A 23254-nucleotide genomic window follows, 5' to 3' on the forward strand; every position below is an offset into this window, starting at 1 on the left:
TAGTCTTGGCAGCCGCTGTCTGGCACTTGTCACTAAAGTTGAGCTTACTGTCAACCAGTACCCCCAAATCATTTTCGGAAGAAGTTTTACCTAATGTTTTTATTATTTAGCACATAATTGTACATTTTGTTACATTAAACTTAATTTGCTATGTCTGTGGCCAAGCCTCCAGCTTCCCAGATCCCTCTGTAATATTATGTTATCCTCCTCTGTGGTGATAATTTTACCCAGTTTAGTGTTATCTGCAAATATAATTTTTTTTTACTCTGTAATCCCTCTACAAGGTCATTCATAACTATATTTAAAAGAAGTGGACCCAGTACTGACCCCTGTGGTACCCCATCTGTAACTGTAACCCAAACAGAGTAAGTACCATTAATATCCACCCTCTGCTTCCTATCACTGAGCCAGTTGCTTACCCATTTACATATATCCTCCCCTAGTCCCAGTTTCCACAATTTATGTACTAACCTTTTTATGTGGCACAGTATCAAATGCCTTAGAAAAGTCCAGATATACAACATCCACAGTTCCCCCCCCCCCCCAGTCCAATCTACAACTGACCTCCTTATAGAAGCTGATTAGATTAGTCTGACAGGTCCGATCCTGCATAAACCCATGTTGTTGCTTTGTTATTAGGTCGTGTTTATTGAGATATCACAGAATAGCATCTCTCAGAAAACCCTCAAAAATCTTACCCTCAAGAGATGTTAAACTTACAGGCCTATAGTTCCCCGGATCCATTTTTGACCACTTTTTGAATATTGGTACCACATTTGCTAAGCACCAGTACTGTGGAACAATCCCTGTCATTATAGAATTCCTGTCATTATTAAATACTTGTATATAGAATAAGGGTCTGTCTAACATAGTAATAGAGCTATAGAGGTCATATTGCAAAAGAGAGGTCTGCAAGATGAGGGAATTGCTGAAATCCTTTTCACTGCTTCTTTTGAAGCATTCGGACAGCCCGGACTTTTCCAATGACATAAACGTCCAGTAGCTTTGAATTGCTTTACCAAATGTGAAATGCAGTTTCTATGTACAGCACATTTACCAACAGACCCCGTTCTTACTCAAATTTCAAGTGGAATAAAAGTTTCCATATAGAGGTTATAGATAAACAGAGCTAATTTCCTCCAAAAATAGCACCCCACCTATCCTCAGCTTATGTGTGGTATTGCAATGAAGTGAATCGAGCAAAGTGGTAATATCACACATAACCTAAGGACTGGCGCAGTGCTGTTTTTGGAATACATTAGTTCTGTTTTTCTATTCTTGATTAACCATTTTAAAGAGGTTCCCACTTTGAACATTTATGATATATCCACAAATTTTTCCAGTTTGAGGTTCTGAGACCTAGTCATATGATAAAGTAGTGATCATGAGTCAGACACTTTTCTTGTCAATACTTTCTACTGTAGGACACTACTGCTGGTTCCTCTATGCATTGTGAAATGGCTACTTAGGGCTCGTTTACATATGTCCGGCCTCAGTCATCTTTTCCCTCCATTGCTTGCTAAAAAGTACCAGAGGGAAACTGATGCTAGAGCTAATCCCACAGTTCACATTCATCTGGCATCTCAATTTGGATGCCGGATGGTTGGACTCGCCAGATTGCACCGGGCAGGGTAACAAAGCTTACTGGGTTCCCCTGTCCAGCATCCAGAAACAATGGATGCTGGATGCTACCCAACTGATAACAACTGATTACAACTGATGCATGTAGTCATCAGCTGTGGTATTGGTTGCATTGAGATTTAGGCTGTCTATGATTTCTATTGTATGGAAATTCATCATAAATTTATCAGCCACTGGTTTTACATCCAGTAGTTTTGAATTGCTTCCCCAACGGGAAGTGCAGTTTCTACATGGAATACATTTACCAACAAGACCTGCTCTGGCAAACTCCAACACGCAAAAAGCTTTTTCTTGCTTCAAAGTCACCATTACATCTTACACTATGTAAGCATATTTCAAGTTTGGTTCTTGAGAATAAAAGCTGTGCAGTGATTGGTTGCTATGGACAGCTAAGCCGGTTTTGCTTAGAATTTACCTCTAAAGTTACTTTAACTACAGACTTTTACCATTGCATCATTCTTTTTGAGTCGCCGTGTATGTGCAGATTATTTGTCATTATTTATAATGTCCTTATGATCTGCCTGGACTGACAGCCTGATCCATTAATTTGTGGCAAGTCTCATAAACTATGTGCACTTAACATACTTATCTGGCCATATTTTGCATTCCATAGATAACAAAAAACACTTTGCAATTGATAAAATAGACATACTGGTCATGAATTAACAGGGAAGACCTGTAAGGCTGAACACTTAGTCTTTTAGAAATAAAACATTTAATAAATCAAGGAAACTTACCTATGCTTCATACTGTATACAATTATATTTTGTTTAATTAAACCTTTTATTGATCATCTATTTATACAGTAAAAGTTGGAAAAACATTACGCTGAAAAATGCTTTACAGTGTATCTTTTCGTTTTATTTGGGGCTGCAGCAATCCATAGTTATCTGTACTCAGATTATTCTGTATTATACGAGTCAATGCAATACACATAATGGTACATTCATCTCTGCTACATCTAAGCATGTTACCCTTTAACCCACCTTAACACTAATACCAAATATTTTATATAAAAATTGATGTTCTAGTTTTTGAAATACATGAGAATTTTTAATAGCCTTACGTACAGGTCAGTGTAGCTATGTTGAACCAAAAATATACACCTGCCTGGACTAGAGACAAAGAAAAATAAAATGTTATGTGTCTACTGGCTATATGTTTATTAATTTTTTTATTTTTTTTATTATGTGTGCAATAACACCTACAACAACAACAACAACATTCAGGTCAAGAATAACATATGACAACCTCAGTCCCAAAGGATTGCTTTACTGAATGTCCCTGGGCATTGGAGTCACCAAATCTATCTATATAATAGTGTGGACAGTTTTATTTATTCAGTACCGAAATCTATTGTCTGACAAAGAGCTGCATTTCATGTAGAAGTAATTTAGAAATGTCTTCTATGAAACATATACCCATATAACTAAACAAGATTCTTAAACTGTTCTTAGAATATCTGCATGTTTGTCTTATGTACTTAACATATATCTCAGTTGTTATATGTACAGTATATATATTTTTTTATTATTAATATAATTTACCCCTGACAAGCTTTCTTCTACGTTTGCTAATGTGTCACATATAAATATTTCAGGTCATTCTAGTAATTTGCAGATTTTCAAGATAAAGACAACACAAATAAGCCATTATTTGAAAAGAAAGATGCATTAAAAACCTATACCACTCTTGCAAAAAGTAATCACCCCTAAACCTAATAGCTGGTTGTACCACGCTTGGCAATAACAACTGCAGTCAAACAATAACTTGCCATGAGTCTTTCACAGTCCTGTCAATATTTACAGTCAGTCCTCTAAATATTGAGTCTTTGCATAAAATTGATTTGTCAATAAAGTTTAAAAATTTATAAAAGGCTTATAATTATACTTTAGTATCCATAGAAACAACTGACTAAAAGATTTGATAACACTGAATGAGCAAACTTTGTGAAAACTGCTGTCAGTAGATTCCTTGGCTTCTACTTATGCAACTGCTTTTTTTTTGATTGTTAAAGGAGTGCTCTGGTGCAGACTACTCCTGCTTCTACTTCCATAGAGAAAGGAAGGAAGGCGCCTCATGTGCGGGATCAGTAGATCTTGCAGGTGGGGGTAGGGGAAGGTAATTCCCAAGCCGCTTACCAAAGTTGGTTGTGCGCCCACACACAACAAGGTTAGAAGCAGAAAAGATATGAAGGCAGGTCCACTGCAGCCCTCCTGGATAGGTATGAAATCAAAGGCGAATGACCAGGGAGTCAGGAGTTTGTCTGGCGCAGAGAGGAACCATCAGACAGCCAGGTAAAATCAATGGATTTATTAGATGCAACGCGTTTCGCTGTTGCCTGATGAAGCTGCGCATGCGCAGCGAAACGCGTTGCATCTAATAAATCCATTGATTTTACCTGGCTGTCTGATGGTTCCTCTCTGCGCCAGACAAACTCCTGACTCCCTGGTCATTCGCCTTTGGCTTCTACTTCCATGTGAACGAAGCGTCACATGGCGCTCAGCCTATCTGCTTTGGCCTATAATAGGCTGAGCGCCATGTGACGCTTTGTTCACACGGAAGTATGAAGAAGATGGACCGGAGGACCGATTAGCTGTAGTGGCGCTCCACGGGAACCCAGGAAGGTGAGTGATGGTTTATTTTAATTTTTTTGCAGCCCGGGCAGGACGGAGCAGGAGTAGTCTGCACCAGAGTACTCCTTTAACACATTTTCTTTTCTTTCTTTTATTTATTTTTTATTTTTTAGTGTTACCCATGACCTCATAATAATGTGGACGTGGTTTAGTGGCATGAGGGGCAGGTGTAATGCATTGCAGAATCATTGTGTGCTGTATAAATAAAGGATTATTATTTTATAAGCCAAAAATAGACAGCAATTAAAAATGTTTCTACTAAATAAGAAAAAAAAAAAAACTACCATAATTAAAAAAAATAAGCTGGAAAAATGCTGTTTGAACATACCTGTAACACTCACGTTTCAGAAGACAGGAACCTGGGTGGATGTGGATCCGCTGGACCTGTGTGGTAAATGACTCAGACCGTACCAGGGAGCGGAGTCTTAGGTGTCGCTCGTAGTCTGGATAGCAGAAGGTCAGAGCAGGCAGCACGGTTGTGTAGTCAGGACGTAGCAGGAGGTCAATAGGCAGGCGGCAGAGAAGCAAGGTTGGGTCACAAAGCGAAGGATCAGATACACGTCAAGGCAGAAACAGGAATGCTTTCTCTCAGGCTCAAGGCAATAAAGATCTGGCAGGGGAGTGAGGAGGGTAGAAGAATATATAAATGAGCCACAGGTGAATCACACTAATGAGTGCACTGGCCCTTTAAATATTAAAGCTCCGGTGTGCGCGTGTCCTAGGGGACAGGGACACGCGTGTCAGAGCAGTGAGGCAGAGGCTGGGGCAGGAGAAGCACCAGGTGAGTGACGGACTGGTGCTCGCATGCGGGCACATCCAGCGATGGGAGTCCCAGCCCCGCCGGCAGCAGAAGGTAATGGGACATGTGCTCACGGCCAGCGTGTGCGGCCGGAGCGCATAACATAGCAATACCCTTACACCACTGTCTAGTACCACATCAGGGCAACATGTATATTCAAAAGGTTCAGCATTGCATGCAATTTAACAAGTATCCTCGATTTCTAACCCTCCAGGAAGCCATTTGACATCAGCCTTGTCACTCGTTGTTTGTCAGAATAAATACATTTTGACTGAGGTTAAATCAAGCAAATGTTTGGAGTTGTTATGATGCGGTTTTATTCAAGTTAACTTTCTTTGCTTTATAGCCAAGCAGACTTGCAAATGAGAACCTCTTAGCCGCCTGGTATAGTCCTTGCTTAATAAATGCAGAGCATTATGCAAATGAAAATCTGACCAATAATTCATTGCTTTACAAGGATGTTTAATCTCCAGGCATTACTTTAATCAGTACTTAAGACAAGAGAAAAATACAATTCCTCTGAATCATACAAAGCAATAATTTAAGAGCTCATTTATCCGCCATTCCTTGATTGCCATAAATGTAATTTTGTGGTTATAAAAAATAAAAACAACAAAGAAATGAATGGAATTCAAGTATTTAGGTAGATTTGGATTGTTGCATTGTAAATTAAGCTTCACCGAGTTATATTATTCCTATTTGGACTGAGAGAAAGTATCAGAGCAATGAGAATATATAAAACAAAGAATGATTATTTTCCATCAGGTTGCACCGAAGTGCTTGGGTATGCAGGCTCTGAACGCCAAGGTCACTGTGTTACAATCAGCACACCTAGAACATAATAAGCAAAGTTTCTTTCATCTCATAAAAAGGCAATGACTGCAAAAAGCGAGTTGCTCTGAAAGCCTTTATACTAAAGGCGTCAATAAATTAAAGATGTGCTGAAGTACTGTAAATTACAACTAGTGGAAATTGCTAGATTTTCTTCTGTGTGCGGATGATGGACAGTCTTGTTTCCGTAGCTTATTCAGTGAACTGTAATGCAGAAAGAATTCCCTTTGCTTAATATAAACAAAGAAATGTCTAGCGGTTAAATAGTGTGACATACAGGACTAGCTCAGCATTATAGTATATGTGAGTGAAGCTTCACCTTGTCTGCTACCCATAATTATGGTTTCCATACAGCAAAAAATTATAGAAGAAAAAAACATTTAGATTTGCAAAGAGATAAAATACTGAATAACCCTCTATTTCCACATTTAAAAACATAGTAATACTTCTGAAGAGTACCTTTGTATTAATGTGATAGGTAGGTAGATAGAGACTGTATTATTCGCTCCATAGGACCATTTTTTCTCCCTCAAAAGTGGGAAGGAAATGTCTGTGCGTCTTATGGAGCGAATGTGTGTGCGCTGAAGAGCAGGGAAGGCTGCAGAGGGGAGGATGAAGAGGTAAGCTTACCTGCCATGCCGCTGTCCCGTTCTGCCATGCCGCTGTCCCGTTCTCCTGTCTGCATAATGGAGTCTTATGGAGGAGCATGTGACACACAAGTCACTCCCCTGGGCCCAGCCTAACGCTACGGAGGAAGCACAGTGTGTGTGTCACATGCTCCTCCATAGACTCCATTATGCAGACAGCAGAACAGGGCAGCGGTACCGGTAAGCAACTACAAGGGGGGTCCTGCTGTTTACAAGGGGGGTCCTGCTGGCCACAAGGGGGTCCTGCTGTTTACAAGGGGGGTTCTGCTGACTACAAGGGGGTCCTGCTGGCTACAACGGGGGGTCCTGCTTGCCACAAGGGGGGTCCTGCTGGCCATAAGGGGGGTCCTGCTGGCCACAAGGGGGGTTCTGCTGGCTACAAGGGAGGTCCTGCTGGCCAAAAGGGGGGTCCTGCTGGCCACAAGGGGGGTTCTGCTGGCCACAAGAGGGGTCCTAAATATTTTAGTAGCCGTTTGGTTCAGAATATGTTTTTTTCTTGTTCTCCTCCTCTAAAACCTGGTGCGTCTTATGGTCAGATGCGTCTTATAGTGCGAAAAATACGGTAGATACCGTTACTGAAATAGTGTGCCTCCTCTTTTGGAGTTATTCATATGTCAGAGTACCATATTATATGATTCTTATAATTTATGCATTCAGGTTCATACCACCTTATCTTACATATATTTGGCATCCATAAATACTACTGCAGTTGTTTACTGCCATCTACTTTTATTCTAATTTGCCTTACCTTAATAACTGCTAACCTGGTGATTGGTATTATATCGCTGCCCCTAAGTCGCAGTAATAATTATTCTTTATTTATTTAGCACATGCAGATTCCACAGCGCTGTATACTCAAATTGGTTCCTCTATCGTATTGGAGCCCACAATCTAAATTCACCATTAGTATGTTTTTAAAGTGTTGGAGGAAACTGGAGTACCCGCAGGAAACCCACCCAAAAATGGGGAGAATACACAAACCTATTGCAGATGTTGTCCTTGGTGGGAAATGAACGCATCGCTGTAAGGCAACAGCTGAGCACCGTGCTGCAATATACATGTATACAGCCTGGCAGTGTGTACCATGTGCTGCTGTTATGACAGATGTCCTGTACAGTGTCTTGTGTTGGCCGACAATGTTCTTGGCATCACTAGGTATTCCCTATCATAGTCTTTTCTTTAGGCATGCGTGCTCAATGGTGCCACAACATGAACATGACTGTGCTTTTCCCCCTTTTTAAGAGCTTAATTCTTCTTTGCATATAAAGGAACATAGGGGGAGATTTATCAAAACCTGTGCAAAGGAAAAGTTGCCCAGTTGCCCATAGCAACCAATCAGCTCACTTCTTTCATTTTGCAGAGGCCTTGTTAAAAATGAAAGAAGCGAGCTGATTGGTTGCTATGGGCAACTAGGCAACTTTTCCTTTGCACAGGTTTTGATAAATCTCCCCCATAGTGTTTTTCATCATTTTTTTTATTGCGAATGTTGACGTTTTGAGGTCATCTTTTTTTTATATGAAGTTTATTCCCTGATCAAGGACCCTTTGTGCTGGCACCTTGTTGTATACTTTGCACTGCTGTTTTCCTCTGGATGTAGATATATAGGATAATACATAAGGAAATAATAGATGGATAAACCAGGTAGGTGGAGCAGCACTCACAGTGAAGTGATAAACAAGTGCAAGCTGAGGTCAGGCCCCGGTCCTGGGCCCCACCACAATACAATAGTAGATACTCAACAGCATTCAAGATGTAGTGATCAAAAGGTGGCTTTTATTCAGTCACCAAGTGTAGCGACATTTCGCTCACTTCTCGTGACCTTTGTCAAGCAATACAAGTATTCAAGTGCAAATCTTAAATATGGTGTACATAGTGACATCACATCCTGTCTAGTGTCATGTGATTACCATACATGAATAAACAAAGTAATTTAAGACTACAGTCATGGTACTCATAATACACAAACTTAAAGGGGTACTCCACTGGCCAGCGTTCAGAACTAAATGTTCCAAACGCTGTTTTCATGCTGCGGGGGTAGACCACGCCCCTCGTGATGTCACAGCCATGCACCCTCACTGCAAGTCTGTGGGAGGGGGCTGGCTTTTGAATGGGCACAGGTCCCTGATATGGAGCATCAGTGCCAAAAAGTAGAAGAGGAACAAGGAAATGTGTGCCAGTATAATGTTCATATGAAGCATAATGACAATGACAGTATCTAAGGTCACACCTAGTGCCTCTGGAAGCTGGACATGATCAGGATTTAAATAATAAATGTAAACACATACCCAGTAAGTGTCTCCAGCAGTGTGAAGTCCGTTATTTTAGGCTCGAGAAAAGCCGGAGAAAAAATAGTACTTGCACCTTCTTTTCCTCAGGCTTTTCTCTTCAAAAATAATGGCTGCTATTGAATACAATGGGGTCCATGGAGACCCATTATTTGACAGGATGTTCCGGCAAAATTATGGCCAGCAAAATGCAAAAAAAAAGGTAAAAGAGGGAGTTTGACGGCTAAATTTTAAAATCTACATTAAAGGGGTACTCCGGTGCTTACACATCTTATCCCCTATCCAAAGGATAGGGGATAAGATGCCTGATCGTGGGAGTCCCGCAGCTGGGGATGCCCGCGATCATGCACGCGGCACCCCGTTTGTAATCAGTCCCCGGAGTGTGTTCGCTCCGGGTCTGATTACGGTCGACTGCAGGGCCGGCGGCGTGTGACATCACGCCCCCGCCCCCATGTGACGTCACGCTCCGCCCCTCAATGCAAGCCTACGGGAGGGGGCGTGATAGCTATCACACCCCCTCCCCTAGGCTTGCATTGAGGTGCGGAGCTTGACGTCACACAGGGGCGGGGGCGTGACGTCACACGCCGCCGGCCCTGCGGTCGACCTTAATCAGACTTAATCCCCAGCTGCGGGACTATCCTTTGGATAGGGGATAAGATGTGTAAGCACCGGAGTACCCCTTTAAGTCCTTTTGGCTTTAAGGACTGTAATGTGAAAATCCACTTAAGTTCTTTTTTCTTCAGAATACTAACTTTGTCATCCCCTCTTTTCAGGGGAGGAACATGATCGATCAACATGAATCTGAGATTCACCATATCCGGCCTCAGAAAGATGTTTAGGGACTAGGAGGTCCTGTTTTGTTTCCAAAGGGTATAACGGTGATGATAGATAGATAGATAGATGGATGATTTAGATGTAGAAAGAATACATTAGTATTAGTACTACATTATATAACAAAACAGAATTGTTGCCTTTTCACATGGGTAAAAAATTTGCTACATTTACTACATTTTGGAATCATCTACAGTGATGTGGTATTCAATTTTTTTTTTTTTTTATTAAAGGGGTACTCCGGTGGAAAACTTTTTTTTTTTCTAAATCAACTGGTGCCAGAAAGTTAAAAAGATTTCTGAATTACTTCTATTACAAAATCTTAATCCTTCCATTACTTATTAGCTGCTGAATACTACAGAGGAAATTATTTTCTTTTTGGAACACATTGCACTCATGCTGACATCACGAGCACAGTGCTCTCTGCTGACACCTCTGTCCATTTTAGAAACTATCCAGAGCAGCATATGTTTGCTATAGGGGTTTTTCCTACTCTGGACAGTTCTTAAAATGGACAGAGATGTCAGCAGAGAGCACTGTGCTCTTGATGTCAGCAGAGAGCTTTGTGTTCCAAAAAAAAAAAAGAATTTCCTCTGTAGTATTCAGCAGCTAATAAGTATTGGAAGGATTAAGATTTTTTAATAGAAGTAATTTACTGGCACCAGTTGATTTAAAAAAAAAAAAAAAGTTTTCCACAGGAGTACCCCTTTGAAAGCCATGTTCGCATGACCGAAAATGTGTGGAATGTCCTCCCATTCCGCACATTTGCTTGATTCGACGGCATTAGAACTGCTGGGAAATGCTCTGTCTTCCGAGTGGAATCTGCAGAAACGTGGATTTCCACGCCAGTGTTTCAATGTGTGCAAAGGCACACATTAGACTAATATAGGGGTGGGTCTAGATCTTAATGGGAGGACAATGTGTGACACATGCTGCAAACTTTCCTGCCATCTCCATCTTGATTTCTACTACAGATCTGTCCTCTGAATTTGTTTGTAAACTTCTAGGATTGGCAGTGGTCAATATAATAATACAGAAATGTATTTTCTTACCTTTCCTCCTGGCTTACATTATCCTGAAATGTGTGTTAAGAGATTCATAGTGTGGCAGGAAGCATGCTTTTGCAATAATCTGCTGGGTGATGGTTATTTAATGTGTTTACATGATACGAGTAGCATTCTGCAGCTAGTATGTCACCCTATTGTATTTAATTGTGTCATAAAAAATTGGAAACCATAACTAAATTCAAGGAACGGTAAGGGTGCACATTTCTCATGGAACCTGGTCAGTGGTTAGCACTGTTATCTTGCAGCATTGGGTCCAAATCCATTTAAAGAGACCTGTAAAGAGTTTATATGTTCTCAGTCTGTATGTGTCTAATCCTGGTTCTTTGGTTATCTACTACACCCTAAAAAAAACGTACTGTTAGCTTCATTGCCCTCCTATTCTTTAGCAGGTGTAGCGCTCTTACACGTTGGCCTGAGTTTTAAGCTGCACATAGAATAAAGGAAGCATTGATACACATCAATGGTGAGTGCTCTCATGAACTTGCATTACCTTATATCTCTGCTACTGGTTTATTGAGCACCCTGTTAAGTTCAACTGACTATGCATCTGGAGGAAGTTTGTGTCGCTGGGGCTCCTGTTCCTTGCTAAGTTAAAATGTACCCGATGAAGCTGTAATGAATTTCCAGAGCAAAAAGTCCTGTGCTATCAGATCTTACATTTAGCAATCTCATTCTATAAAATGGTTGATGTGCACTAGTTTTATACAGGATGCTTATAGGGTGTTACATCAAATTATGTCATGGGGTGTCACAAATGAGCGGAGCAGTGGCAATTTGACTTATTGGCCTTGCAGCTTTTGTGTACTTTCCAATTATGAAGCCATAATTGTTTCACTGTCATTCATCTCCGCTCAAGTTATACAGTATATTGGTAAAAACCATATGCTAGTAGAGGTTTCTAATTGTATCAGCCCCGGACCATGTTATGCGTGTCAAATGTATCACAACAATATAAAATCTGATTCATGTTTCTGGAATACCACTTAGTTAATCTGGAATGTACAGTATATACTGACTTTAGTGTCTTTGTTGTCCACCTACTACATAGTTTAAACATTTTATTATAAAATCTATAACCCAGAATGTGAAGAATTCTATGACTGCTCTGAGTGGACATATATAGCAGAAATGTATAATATACATATAAAACAATCCTGGAATTTAGGTTATAATGTGTGCACATTTTCTTATATTGCGGTATTATATCCAAAGTTGAACTACAGTTCCTTGGGTCCAGATCACTTTCCCACAACGGCTTTGGAACATATCAGTAGAAAAATTTGAAGGGGTAAATATAAGCCCAGGTCAAATGCCTTCCAGGAGAGAAATCAATTTAACAAACAGGAAAGTGGCTGAAACCTAGCTATTATTCAAAAAATAAATAAAAATACACCAGTAAGTAGATACTGTATACAAATCACTGTAACTCAGGCCACAATCCCTATTGACGATTCAAACTTTTATTAAGGAAGGGGTGAAATTTCCTTTATTAACTTTTTTTTTCACTTTTTTTTTTGCAGTGTTATAGGGGGCCCTATGCATAGCACTGAACAGTATTAGCAATCAAGTGATTGCTATAGATAATCCCCTATGGGGGCATAAAAAGTGTTTAAAAAAAAGTAAAAAATGTAAAATAAATAATGCGAAAAATCCCCTCCCCCAATAAAATGGAAACCGTCCCTTTTCCCATTTTACCCCCAAAATGGGTAAAAATAAATTTAATACACATATTTGGTATGGCCGCGTGCATAAATGTCCAAACTATCAAAATATAATGTTAATGATCCCGTACGGTGAACTGCGAAAACATAAAAAAAAAAAAAAGTCCCAAATTTTTTTGCTCACGTTTTATCCCCCCAAATTTTTTTTTAAAGGATTTAAACGTTTCATATATGCAAATGTGGTATCGATTAGAAGTAAAGATCACGGCGCAAAAAATGAGCCCTCATACCGCCCCATATACGGAAAAATGAAAAAGTTATAGGTGGTCAAAATAGGGCGATTTTAAATATACTGATTTCATACAAAAAGTTTGAGATTTTTTTTAAGCAGTACAATAATAGAAAAGTATTAAGCATGGGTATAATTTTAATTGCATTGACCCACAGAATAAAGAAAACATGTCATTTTAGCTTTTGGGTTCGCCATACATTTTATGGTAAAATCAGAGGTGTCATTACAAAGTACAATTGGTCATGCAAAAAACAAGCCCTTATATGGGTCTGTAGATGGAAATATAAAAGAGTTATGGATTTTGGTAGGCGAGGAGGAAAAAACGAAAATGCAAAAATAGAATTGGCATGGTCATTAAGGTCAAAATGGGCTTGGTCCTTAAGGGGTTAAAGAAGAAGTTACAAGTCCGTGAGAGCCAGAAATCTTACTTGTTTGTAGGTGACCAAATACTTATTTTACCAAGGAATTTACCAATTCATTCATTAGAAAACCTACAATGTGATTTTCTGTATTCTTTCCCCCATTCTGTCTCTCATAGTTGAGGTATACCTATGATGAAAATTACAGATCTCTCTCATCTTTTAAAGCGGGAGAACTTGCACAATTGGTGGCTGATTAAATACTTTTTTGCCCCACTGTGTATATATGTATATTTATATATATTATTTTGAATAAAAGCTAAGTTTTATTCCCAGGTTTGTTGCAATGGTTTTGGAGCAGAATAATCGCGCTCTAGTTTGAAGGTAAATCCATGTGAGAAATCTGTGGATTTTTAACATGGTTTTCAATTTTACACAATTCGGCATGGACTTTGCACCACATTTGACACAGATTTCTGGTGAGTTTTGGCATAAATTTAGAAAATACAATTCACTTTTACTAATACATATCACCAGAAAAATACTCTAACCATCCTCTTCTAGATGCCACTTTCTACATAATATTGTAGAGGAAAGAGTAGATCTCTCCTGTTTTTTTATCTGTATAGATTTATTTATTTATTTATAGGGTTGGCCTCACTGGATGACAATAATTGTATATATAGAGCTAGTAGATATTTACAGTCCAAATAAAACTACCGTAATTATTTAACATTAATGAAATATTCTAAAATACGAATATGGGATTATCGTGCAACAATTCTACAGTATTTTGCTGTAAACAGAACAGTCTGGATTGTAGAATTTGTTTAGTACTCTGTCATATTAGCAAACACAAATACAACATATAAATAATTTTATTAATTTTACCAGCATTTGAAGTATTATATAATGTGAAGGTAGATTTTAAACTTCTACATTTCCTGTCCAATATGCTTCTAACTGTACCAGGCTCCTATAATTGTAATGTTAACCAGGGAATAAACTTGACCTGACCAGATGATCTGGTTCTTGTACTATACTAAAGCGATTATCCCACTGTATTGTGTGGCATGACCATCAGTCTTTGTATGGCATTAACTATTTTGAAACTATGACTGACATCAGGAATGTATGCATTGTTGTAGGTATAACCACAAACAATAAAGTTGGACTTTGCTTCTAAAAATCTTGTTTTAATTTAGAGAACTATTAGTCAGACAGGAAAGGACCAACAGGCCAATACAAGCTTTATTATTCCCATTACAAACACATTAAAATAATTTGATTTAAATGAAAGTAGTATACTTTTCCATATGAAATACGTTTCCATGGTAAAATGCATTGATGAAATGCAGAGAAAATTCCTAGTGGATTTAATATAATGCAATTTTTAAAAATAATTGGCCAGATTATCCACAACCCCTACTGTTTATTATATTATGTAGGGGGATATTTCTTGTTATGGTATTTGTGGTTAACTAGATGAAAAAATCAGATGTATTAATGAAAGTAAAAATTTATTTTCTTTAAGAATGTGCAAGAATTTCGGGATGAAACAACTTTGATGGGAAACTGATTGCAGGCTTTAAATCAGAGTATTAATAATATATTTTTCAATATTAAACATAACTGACATGTTAGGGTATTAGGCATTTTAACCTCGAATAAAGAAAACTTAGGAAACCTAATGCTTTAGTTATGTAAATTCAATATGAATAACACATTTCACTCAGAATTTTGGTGATATTCATACAAATGCTCCGGCATTCACTAATTGTGTAGATCAGATTGGGAAAAACAGCCATTCCCCGCCTAGCACCTGTGTGGTGTGTAAGTCCATCAGGCATCCAAATTGAAATGCCGAATTAATGTGAGCTGTCTCAGTCAGATGAATGGGATCAGTTCTATCATCTATTTTCCCATTGTGCTTTTTCTATATGCGAAGTGGGCCTTACACATGGAATGTGGATCAACATGCTTTAAAATATATTAAGCATATAAATCTTTTGTTAAAGGTCCGTGCTCCGGCCAGTCATCCTGGCCGTGAGTGACCCCCTCCCTGCACCTGCCGGCGGGGCTGGGATTCACATCACGGGACACGCCTGCATGCGAATCCCTGCCCATCACTCACCTCAGCCCTCCTCCATTCCTTCAGCCTTCCTGCAGTGCCGGCGAGCATGCCCCCGTCTCCTAGCGCACGCGCATGCGCTCTAGAGATTATGCGGGCAGTATGCCCTTAATTAAGTACATGCACCTGCACTGTGTTTATAAATGTCTGCACCTCCCATCACTTCCTGTCGGATCTTTGTTGCCCTTGTGCCAAGTGAAAGTGTTTTCTGTGTTTTCTTTCCGTGTTCCAGACCCTTGTATTTCGTGATGTTTCCTTGCTCCTTGCCGCCTGCCTGTTGACCTTCTGCTACGTTCCTGACTACGCACCTGTGCTGCCAGCCCTGACCTCCCACTATCCTGACCACGTTTTGCCTCAGCCCACTATCCCACTATCCACGCAGCAAAGCTGCAATATTCGGATACAGAGACAAAAGGAGAATTGCGGGCAAGATATTTTTAAATTGTTTGGCATTAAAGTTACGTTTTATTATTATGGTAAATGGGAAAATGGATATTAGTGGTCACCCTAGTGAACAATTGTAAATAAAAATGCTAAATTAATCCTCCATTCACTGGTCTTTCCCCTTATCTAAATAGAGAAGTGATGTTCACACCGGACCAGTGTGAAAAAGAGATAGGGATGTTTCTCAGCGCTGTCCACAGACCAAGGTAGGTTTAAAACTCTTTTATTAGACACATGTGACGCGTTTCAAGGACGTTCCATCCTTTTCTTCAGACATGTTAAACATAAGTAAAAGCAAGGTATTTATACTCTCATTCGGTCAAAACCTGGAACAGCAACGGAAGTGACCTAACAGTAAATTTACATAAAGTGACGTCACTACCTCGGAAAAAATATATAACCAAATATATAATAAAAAATAAATAAAAAATATAATGATGACAAAAATAATTAAAATTGATGCTAAAACAATAAATACCACTCCGAACTTATTATTGGGTTGTTTTTTCTATAATTTCATTCAAACCTCTCGGCCATAATGTATTAAGTGAATAAATCCAGAATGATTCCCTATTAATCAGCTTCTGAAAGCGGTCAGTGTGTTCCAAGGGGATACTTTCAAAGAGACAAAGTTTCAGGCACCTATGGTCACTATTGTGTAGAGCCATAGTGTGTCTTGACACACTGAGGAGGGCAAAATCATTTTTAATATTATGCCTATGTTTATTTATGCGGGCACGTACAGTTTGTACCGTACGGCCCACATACTGTAGCCCACATTCACATGTGAGAATATAAATGACAAAAGAATCAGAGCAATCCAATTTTTCTTTCAGAGTGACAGTTTCGCCCGTGGAAAAGGACGTTATGGAAACGCATGGTGGGTTTGGAATCCATTCACAGCACATGCAGCGTTTTTTACCCCAACGAAAAGTGCCGATAGTGGTAAGTTTACTAGAACCCTGTTTATTAGTTTTATTTTTTAATTTGCTGGGCCTAGATGTTTTTTTTTTAAGTTTTAGCCTGTCTGAAAGTTAAAAGGGGACGTTTGGGAACAATTGTTTTTAAAATAGGGTCCATCATAACTATTGGCCAATGTTTCTTTAGTATACTCCTTATTTTATTTGTGCCATTATTAAAAGTGGTAATAAAATTTAGTTTCAATATATTATTTTCTTTTTGTTTCTCAGTATATTTAATTAAATATGTCTGTTGTAGGCGTTATTTAAAATTTTTGGGGGTAATTTTTCCCCCTGAAATGTCTATATAAAACTTTCAATTGTTCTTTAAAATCATCCTGGAAGGTACAATTTTTTCGAATTCTTCGATACTGCCTATAAGGAATGATTGTTAACCACTTAGAGTAATGGCAACTATCAAAGCCAAGGAAGCTATTCACGTCTACTTTCTTAAAGTGCGTTTTTGTGCATATTTTTTAATCTGTATTTTTAAACATTTCCAAAAACTATAAAATCAGTAGAAAAATTCATGGTAAAATGAAGCCCCCAGTCATTCTTGTTTACAAATTCCACAAAATTAAAAGCTTCTTCACGTGTCCCCTTCCATAAAAAGAACAGATCATCTATAAATCTCCTAAAATATAAAATATTCCCATTAAAATACCAGGGGGATTGTGCGATGGACACACGCTCGAACAAACCCATGTAAAGGTTTGCATAACTTGGTGCAAAGCGTGTGCCCATCGCACAGCCCCTTATCTGGCGATATACGACATTATTAAAAGAAAAAATTTTGTGATTTAAAATAAACTTAATGGAATCAAGCAAAAATTGGGACTGGATGTCACATAAAAGTTCATCACTATCTAAAAAATATTTAATAGCACTGAGACCTTTTTCCTCAAGAATGTTGGAGTATAGAGCACTGACATCCATGGTTAAAAATGCAAAGTCCCCTTCTGTCTTTAAAGTAGATAGTTCATTAATAAGTTGTGTGGAGTCTTTTAAATATGCCGGTAGTTCAAAAACATAAGTTTGTAAAAACAAATCGACATAATGTGATAGGTGCCAAGTTATTGCATTCATGCCCGATATAATGGGGCGACCCGGCTGTTTTTTTGTATCCTTATGGATCTTCGGTAAATAATAAAATGCAGGTAAAGAATATTGTTTCACTTGTAAAAAAAAAACTTTTCCTTTTTGTTTAAAATATTATTGGAATTCGCTTTTTCTATTAAATTATTATATTCCTTAAAAAACTCCACAGAGGGATCAGATGGTAAAATCATGTAATATTCTAAATCAGATAAGATTCTCAGGGATTCCTCTATATAGTCATCTCTATCTAATATCACAGTCCCTCCGCCTTTATCAGCGGGTCTAATTATGATTTCGTCATTTTTCTTTAATGTACTTAAACCTATTTTTTCATTTTTAGTTAAATTATTTTTAGTGTGGAAAAAACAGAGTTTCATTAATTTTACGAAAATCCTCGCTGACCATTGCATAAAAGGTTTCTATAAAATTACCACAAGAGCCTAAGGGATAAACGGAGGACTTGGGTTTTACAGGAACATGTTTAAAATTAAGCCCTGAATTAGTCTCATTAATGTTAAGGTCTTCATTATTTTGAATATCATTGTTTTTGGGGAATTTATTATTCTGGATGAAAAAATGGCTCGCAAGGGTAAGTTTTCTGGTATAGTCATTTAAATCCCAAAATAATTGGAAGGGATTAGGGGCTATTGTGGGACAAAAAGAAAGTCCCTTAGAAAGAAGTGATATTTAGTTTTCTCTTAGTTTGTAATTCGATAAATTTAATAGTTTGATCAGCATATTATCTCTGTTTCGGATAGTTGGACCACTTAATGTTTGAATAGTTTTTTTCTTTCTCCCCCCCCCCCCTCCCCCCGCATCCTCATTTCCAAATGTTTCTTTTTGAGGATTGTGGGGTGAGCGATTGGTTCGGGGTGAAGAACTGAGTGATTTTCGTGTTCCTTGGACTGGGGATGGGAGTGACCAGTGTGGCAATATCTACATGGACAGAACGGAAGGCTAAAAAACTAGCAGATTCAGAACCATCATTGGTAATGGACTGGGAAGTGTCGGGTAGTGTGTGTTGGGTTGATGAATCGTGAATGGTAAAAATGGATAGATCTAGTACTTGTGGTTCTTCCAATAGTGTGGTAACTGTGTGTGTGTCTGTTTCTTTTCCTTATCTAAATAGGCAGGGACATGCACAGACATTTTGGAGGGCAGGGTCTCAAGTAAAAAGAGGGCTCTTCTCATAATTAAAAAAAATGTATTTCAGACTTAATGGGTATGCTTTGCAGAAAGCAGGAGTGGCATCACAGAGGAGAGGTGCTGCGGCCCAGGGACACAATGGACCTCTGGAAAGGCCTCCTTGACATTCCTTGCCCTCATAAAAGTTGGTGTTTTTGTAAAATAATGTCAAGAACAGTTTCTGTGAAGGTATGCCATATGTATATACACTTTGGCTGTGTCGCCAGTTTTATTTACAGAAAACATGTGACAGATGCACTATAATATACTGTATTATAGAGGAGATTTATCAAAACCTGGGAGGAGGAACAGCGGGGCAGTCGTCCATAGCAACCAATCAGATTGCTTCTTTTATTTTGCAGAGGGCATTTATGCTACAAGAATTAGCAAAAAAAAAAAAAACTAGGACGTGAGAATGAAGAAGATGGGCAGGCATAGCACGGCATACAGGACAGAGGCAGGGAAGCTTGGCAAACTGTATCTGCCTCCATTACTGACTTTGCATACTAGCAATGGGGGCAATATCTAGAAAACGGCTGAACTTATTTTAGCAAGTATAATATTATTTTTCTCATGTTCACATGCACTATAACACTGTGTATTGGGTTTAGTGCAAGTAAACAGACTATTGACAGTTCAGAGGAACTGATCAGGAATCTCCCTGACTCGCTGGTGCCAAGAGCCATTGAAGTTGTTGCTAGGGGCAACAAACTTACCGCCAAGGGATTGCCGGTCCGATGGGAGTGTTTAGCTAGAGTCTCCAGAGTTGCCAACGTGGTGGGAGAGGAAGAGTGCCAGGTGTCAGTGGCACCTGTTGTGGATGATAATAATGAGGCACAAGTGGCCGCAACCACGGAAAAGGGGGAGACTTCATCTAGAGATGGAGAAGAGCTGGGTCGAGTGTCTGACAGAGGACCAGAGGATGTCTCAAGGTCTAACAGCGAGAGTGAGGAGTCCGCTGTCAGTAAAAGGTCTCAGAAAAGACGAGCTGGCCTTGGGAAAAAACTGGAGCAGATCCAGAATCTGGAAGAAACCCTGCAGATGGTTTCTGTGAAGTTGTTGGAGAAAGAAAAAGAGGTACATCGCTTGACAGAGGAGAGGGACAAATCACTTGCTGACTTTAAAAAAGAGCAAGAAGCGAGGCTTCAGCTGGAAAAAGTCATGGAGCATCACAGAAGTGAGTTTGTGGCTCTGCAGGATGAACTGTCCCGCTCCCAGGGTCTTGTGACCAGCAAGGAGAGTGAAGTGCAGAGTCTGGCCAAGCGGATGTCATTCCAGGAAGAAGAAGTAAGTCTTCTACATGGTGCATATCAGGCTCTGCAGAGTGATCACAAGGCTAGCCTGGTAGCCATGGAAAAAATAGAAAAAGAGAAGAATGAAATGAAGATGGAAGCTGAAGCTCTTGCCAGCAATCTGGAGAGTGTCTCTAAAGCTAAGAGACAACTTGAGGAGGAAGTCAAGGTGAAGAATGCCCTTGCACATGCTCTTCAATCTGCTCGTCATGACAATGTCTTGCTCCGTGAGCAGTATGAGGAGACCCTGGAACAAGTTGAGACTCTGCAACATGAAAACAAGAACTTGCAACAGGAGATCTCAGATCTATCGCAACAGATTGGTGAGAGTGGAAAATCTATCAATGAGTTAGTGAAGTCCAAGAAACAGTTGCTGGACAGTGAGAAGGTGATCTCCGCACAACTCAAGAGTGAGCAGCTGAGATATATAAAGCTGAAAGATGACATGAAGATCTTAAAAGAGAGCCTGGAAGCGCAGAACGAAACGCGCAGAAGGTCCCACATAGCTGCCTTGGTTTTGCTGGGAGCGCAAATCTACGAGCAGGTGGCTGTGCTGGCGGACAATGAACAATTGAGGAAACAATTGCTGTCTTCGGAAGATACTGTCAGGGACTTGACAGAGTTACTTGACAGTGAGAGGATGAAGTCCGCTAAGCTCCAGTGTAAGCTGCGAAAATGTGAGAAAAAGGAAGAGGACCAGGAAGTCCTAAAAGAGAGCAGAGACCAAGATATGGCGGAATTGGCTCAAGAAAGGCTTCTGGGGCCGAAGTTACAGGATACAGTTATGCTTTCTCTGATTGCGAAAAAGTCCTGTAAAGCTAAGATTGAGGTGAAGTCCTTTAAGAAGTCTCCTGAAGCTAGGACTGAGCTGAAACCTGGTGGGAAATCCTCTGAAATGAAGACTAAGGAGAAGAGAGGTGGGAAATCCTCTGAACCTGAGCAGACCAAAAATTCTGAAGGTAATGCTGAGGCAGAGAAATCCTCTGAAGCAGAAGCTAAAGCAGAGTCAACCTCAAAAGCTGTGAGTAAAGAGAATGGCACAACTGAAGCTACAGGTGAAGAGAAGAGTAAGCCTGAAGAAGCTGCAGTAGTAGAAGCTGATTCTACACAAGAATCTGAAGGAGCCAAAGACTCTGAAGCCAAACCTGAGGAAGCTGGTGCCACAGAAGAGAAAGCTGGATGGGATGAGGTGAAATCATGTGAGAAATCCACTGAAGACAAGACTGAGGTGAAACCAGGTGGGAAGTCCTCTAGTCCGGTTAGTTGAAACTGAGATGGACCCGTGTCAGAGGTCCTCTGACGGTACAGAGAACAAGACAGTGGTTGGTGAAGCCACTGAGGCCGAAAGATTCTCTAAAGCAGAGGCAGAGGTCCAGCAAGCAAGAAGAAGACAAAGGTTAGAAGCATCGGTCCTCTCACTCCTTAATTTCAAGAACCCTGCCCACACCAGGGTGAAGAACCTGGTACTGGAGAGGTGTAACCGAGAGACTTGCAATTGGTGGCTGGTAAAAGTCCGGAAGAAAAAAGTCAAGGACTTCAGAGACTGTGGGACAAAAGTTGTCCAAGAGAAAGGAAAGGCAGATGGTTTCTGCCTTTCAAATACATGTGCTCCTTCCCGGTGGTCTGAGCAAAGGGGGGGGGGGATATGTGGCAGTGTGGCAAGGAAAGGGTGTATTTCCTTGGCTCACCCTGCAGAAGCTCTCACCTGCTTCTTAAGTAATGAGGCAGGAGGGAAGGGAGGTGTATATGAGATGGAGACTCAGTGTAATGGGGGCTCTTCCTAAGAGACAGCATGTGGGCTGTAGGGAAGAGACAGAGCCTGCTGAGGAGTACACAGCCCGAGCTATGAGGGGCTCAAAGAGAGTGACATGAAGTGTGAATAGAAGGTTGCAGGGGACATATGTTTAACCGGCTGAGGGAAGCTCAGCGGTTGTTAGTCAGGACAAGCTGATCTGTTTAGTCAGTGACCAGACGGTCTAGGATTTTGTTTTGTTCCTGCTTTTTGTTTATTTCTTTCCCCGCAACCTGTCTAATAAAACTGGCAAGGTGCCAGATTTGCATTATAAGCGTTTGTTTGCTGGTTTATTGAGAAGAAACGCATCCTGTGGTGTCGTCCAGGACGATCCCAGAGCTAATCCCCAAGACGGATCGTCACACCGGGTACCCTGCCTGTCGCATGCCTGCGCTGTCTATTTGTTTAGTGGCCACGTCGGGCTGTTGTCAGATGTCGCACGCTTCCGGCTGCTCGACTCTGCACATCGGGGGGGGAGGGGGGGGGGGGTCTTTCAGATGGAGGTGTCTTTGGAGCTCAGGTCTTCTATGGGGTTCCGCGGTTACCTCCCGTCCCGTACTGCTGCCTGATTCATGCCTGCGTGGTTTGTGTGCTACAGTCCCAGCCGGCTGCCTCTGTTGTTTTACGCTGCTTGTTGCTTCTAGCCTCAGTAGGTTTTCTCAGTCATGTTGTGATAACAGTGCTCGTTATTGCTAGTCTGAATGCTTTTCGCTACCGCACGTTTGTGTTTCGCCTTTACAAATTAACTCTGCCTCGTTCCTGTATATTCTACCATTTATGCTATTTATTTCTCAATCGCTTCTCAAATCCCATGCTATTTCCCATTTCATGTATTTTTTCTGTTGCTGCTTGCTACTAACTTTTTAAACCATTTAGTTATAGCTCATGAGTCTTTGCTGCGGTTTGTTAGTACGCTACTTGCTCTTTATAGCATTGTTAGTCTTTGCCGGTAGTTTGGTAAAAAAAAAAAAAAGGGGGGGGGGAGAGTAAAGAATAGGTGATGTTAATGCTGTTTGGTTTCCTGTGGGGGGGGGGGAGGGGCTTCTGTTTTAGTAAAAAAAAAAAAATAGAGGGGTGTAAAATAGTGGACGTTTAGTTTCATTGGTCTATTCGGTTTAATTTGTATGTCGTGGTTTCATTTCCCTGCTGCTTTTCTTAGTTCACGGTTAGTTCTCTTTTTGTTTTTTCAGTTGCATGCTAATAAATCACCATGTGCTTAGCTTCCCAGGTTACGTTGCCACTTCATACGTTGCTGATTCACTACTACTACTCCGCTGCTGGTATGATATTATAACTCGGTCTCA

This window comes from Hyla sarda, chromosome 1 (genome assembly GCF_029499605.1).
Source record: "Hyla sarda isolate aHylSar1 chromosome 1, aHylSar1.hap1, whole genome shotgun sequence".
Lineage (NCBI taxonomy): Eukaryota > Metazoa > Chordata > Amphibia > Anura > Hylidae > Hyla > Hyla sarda.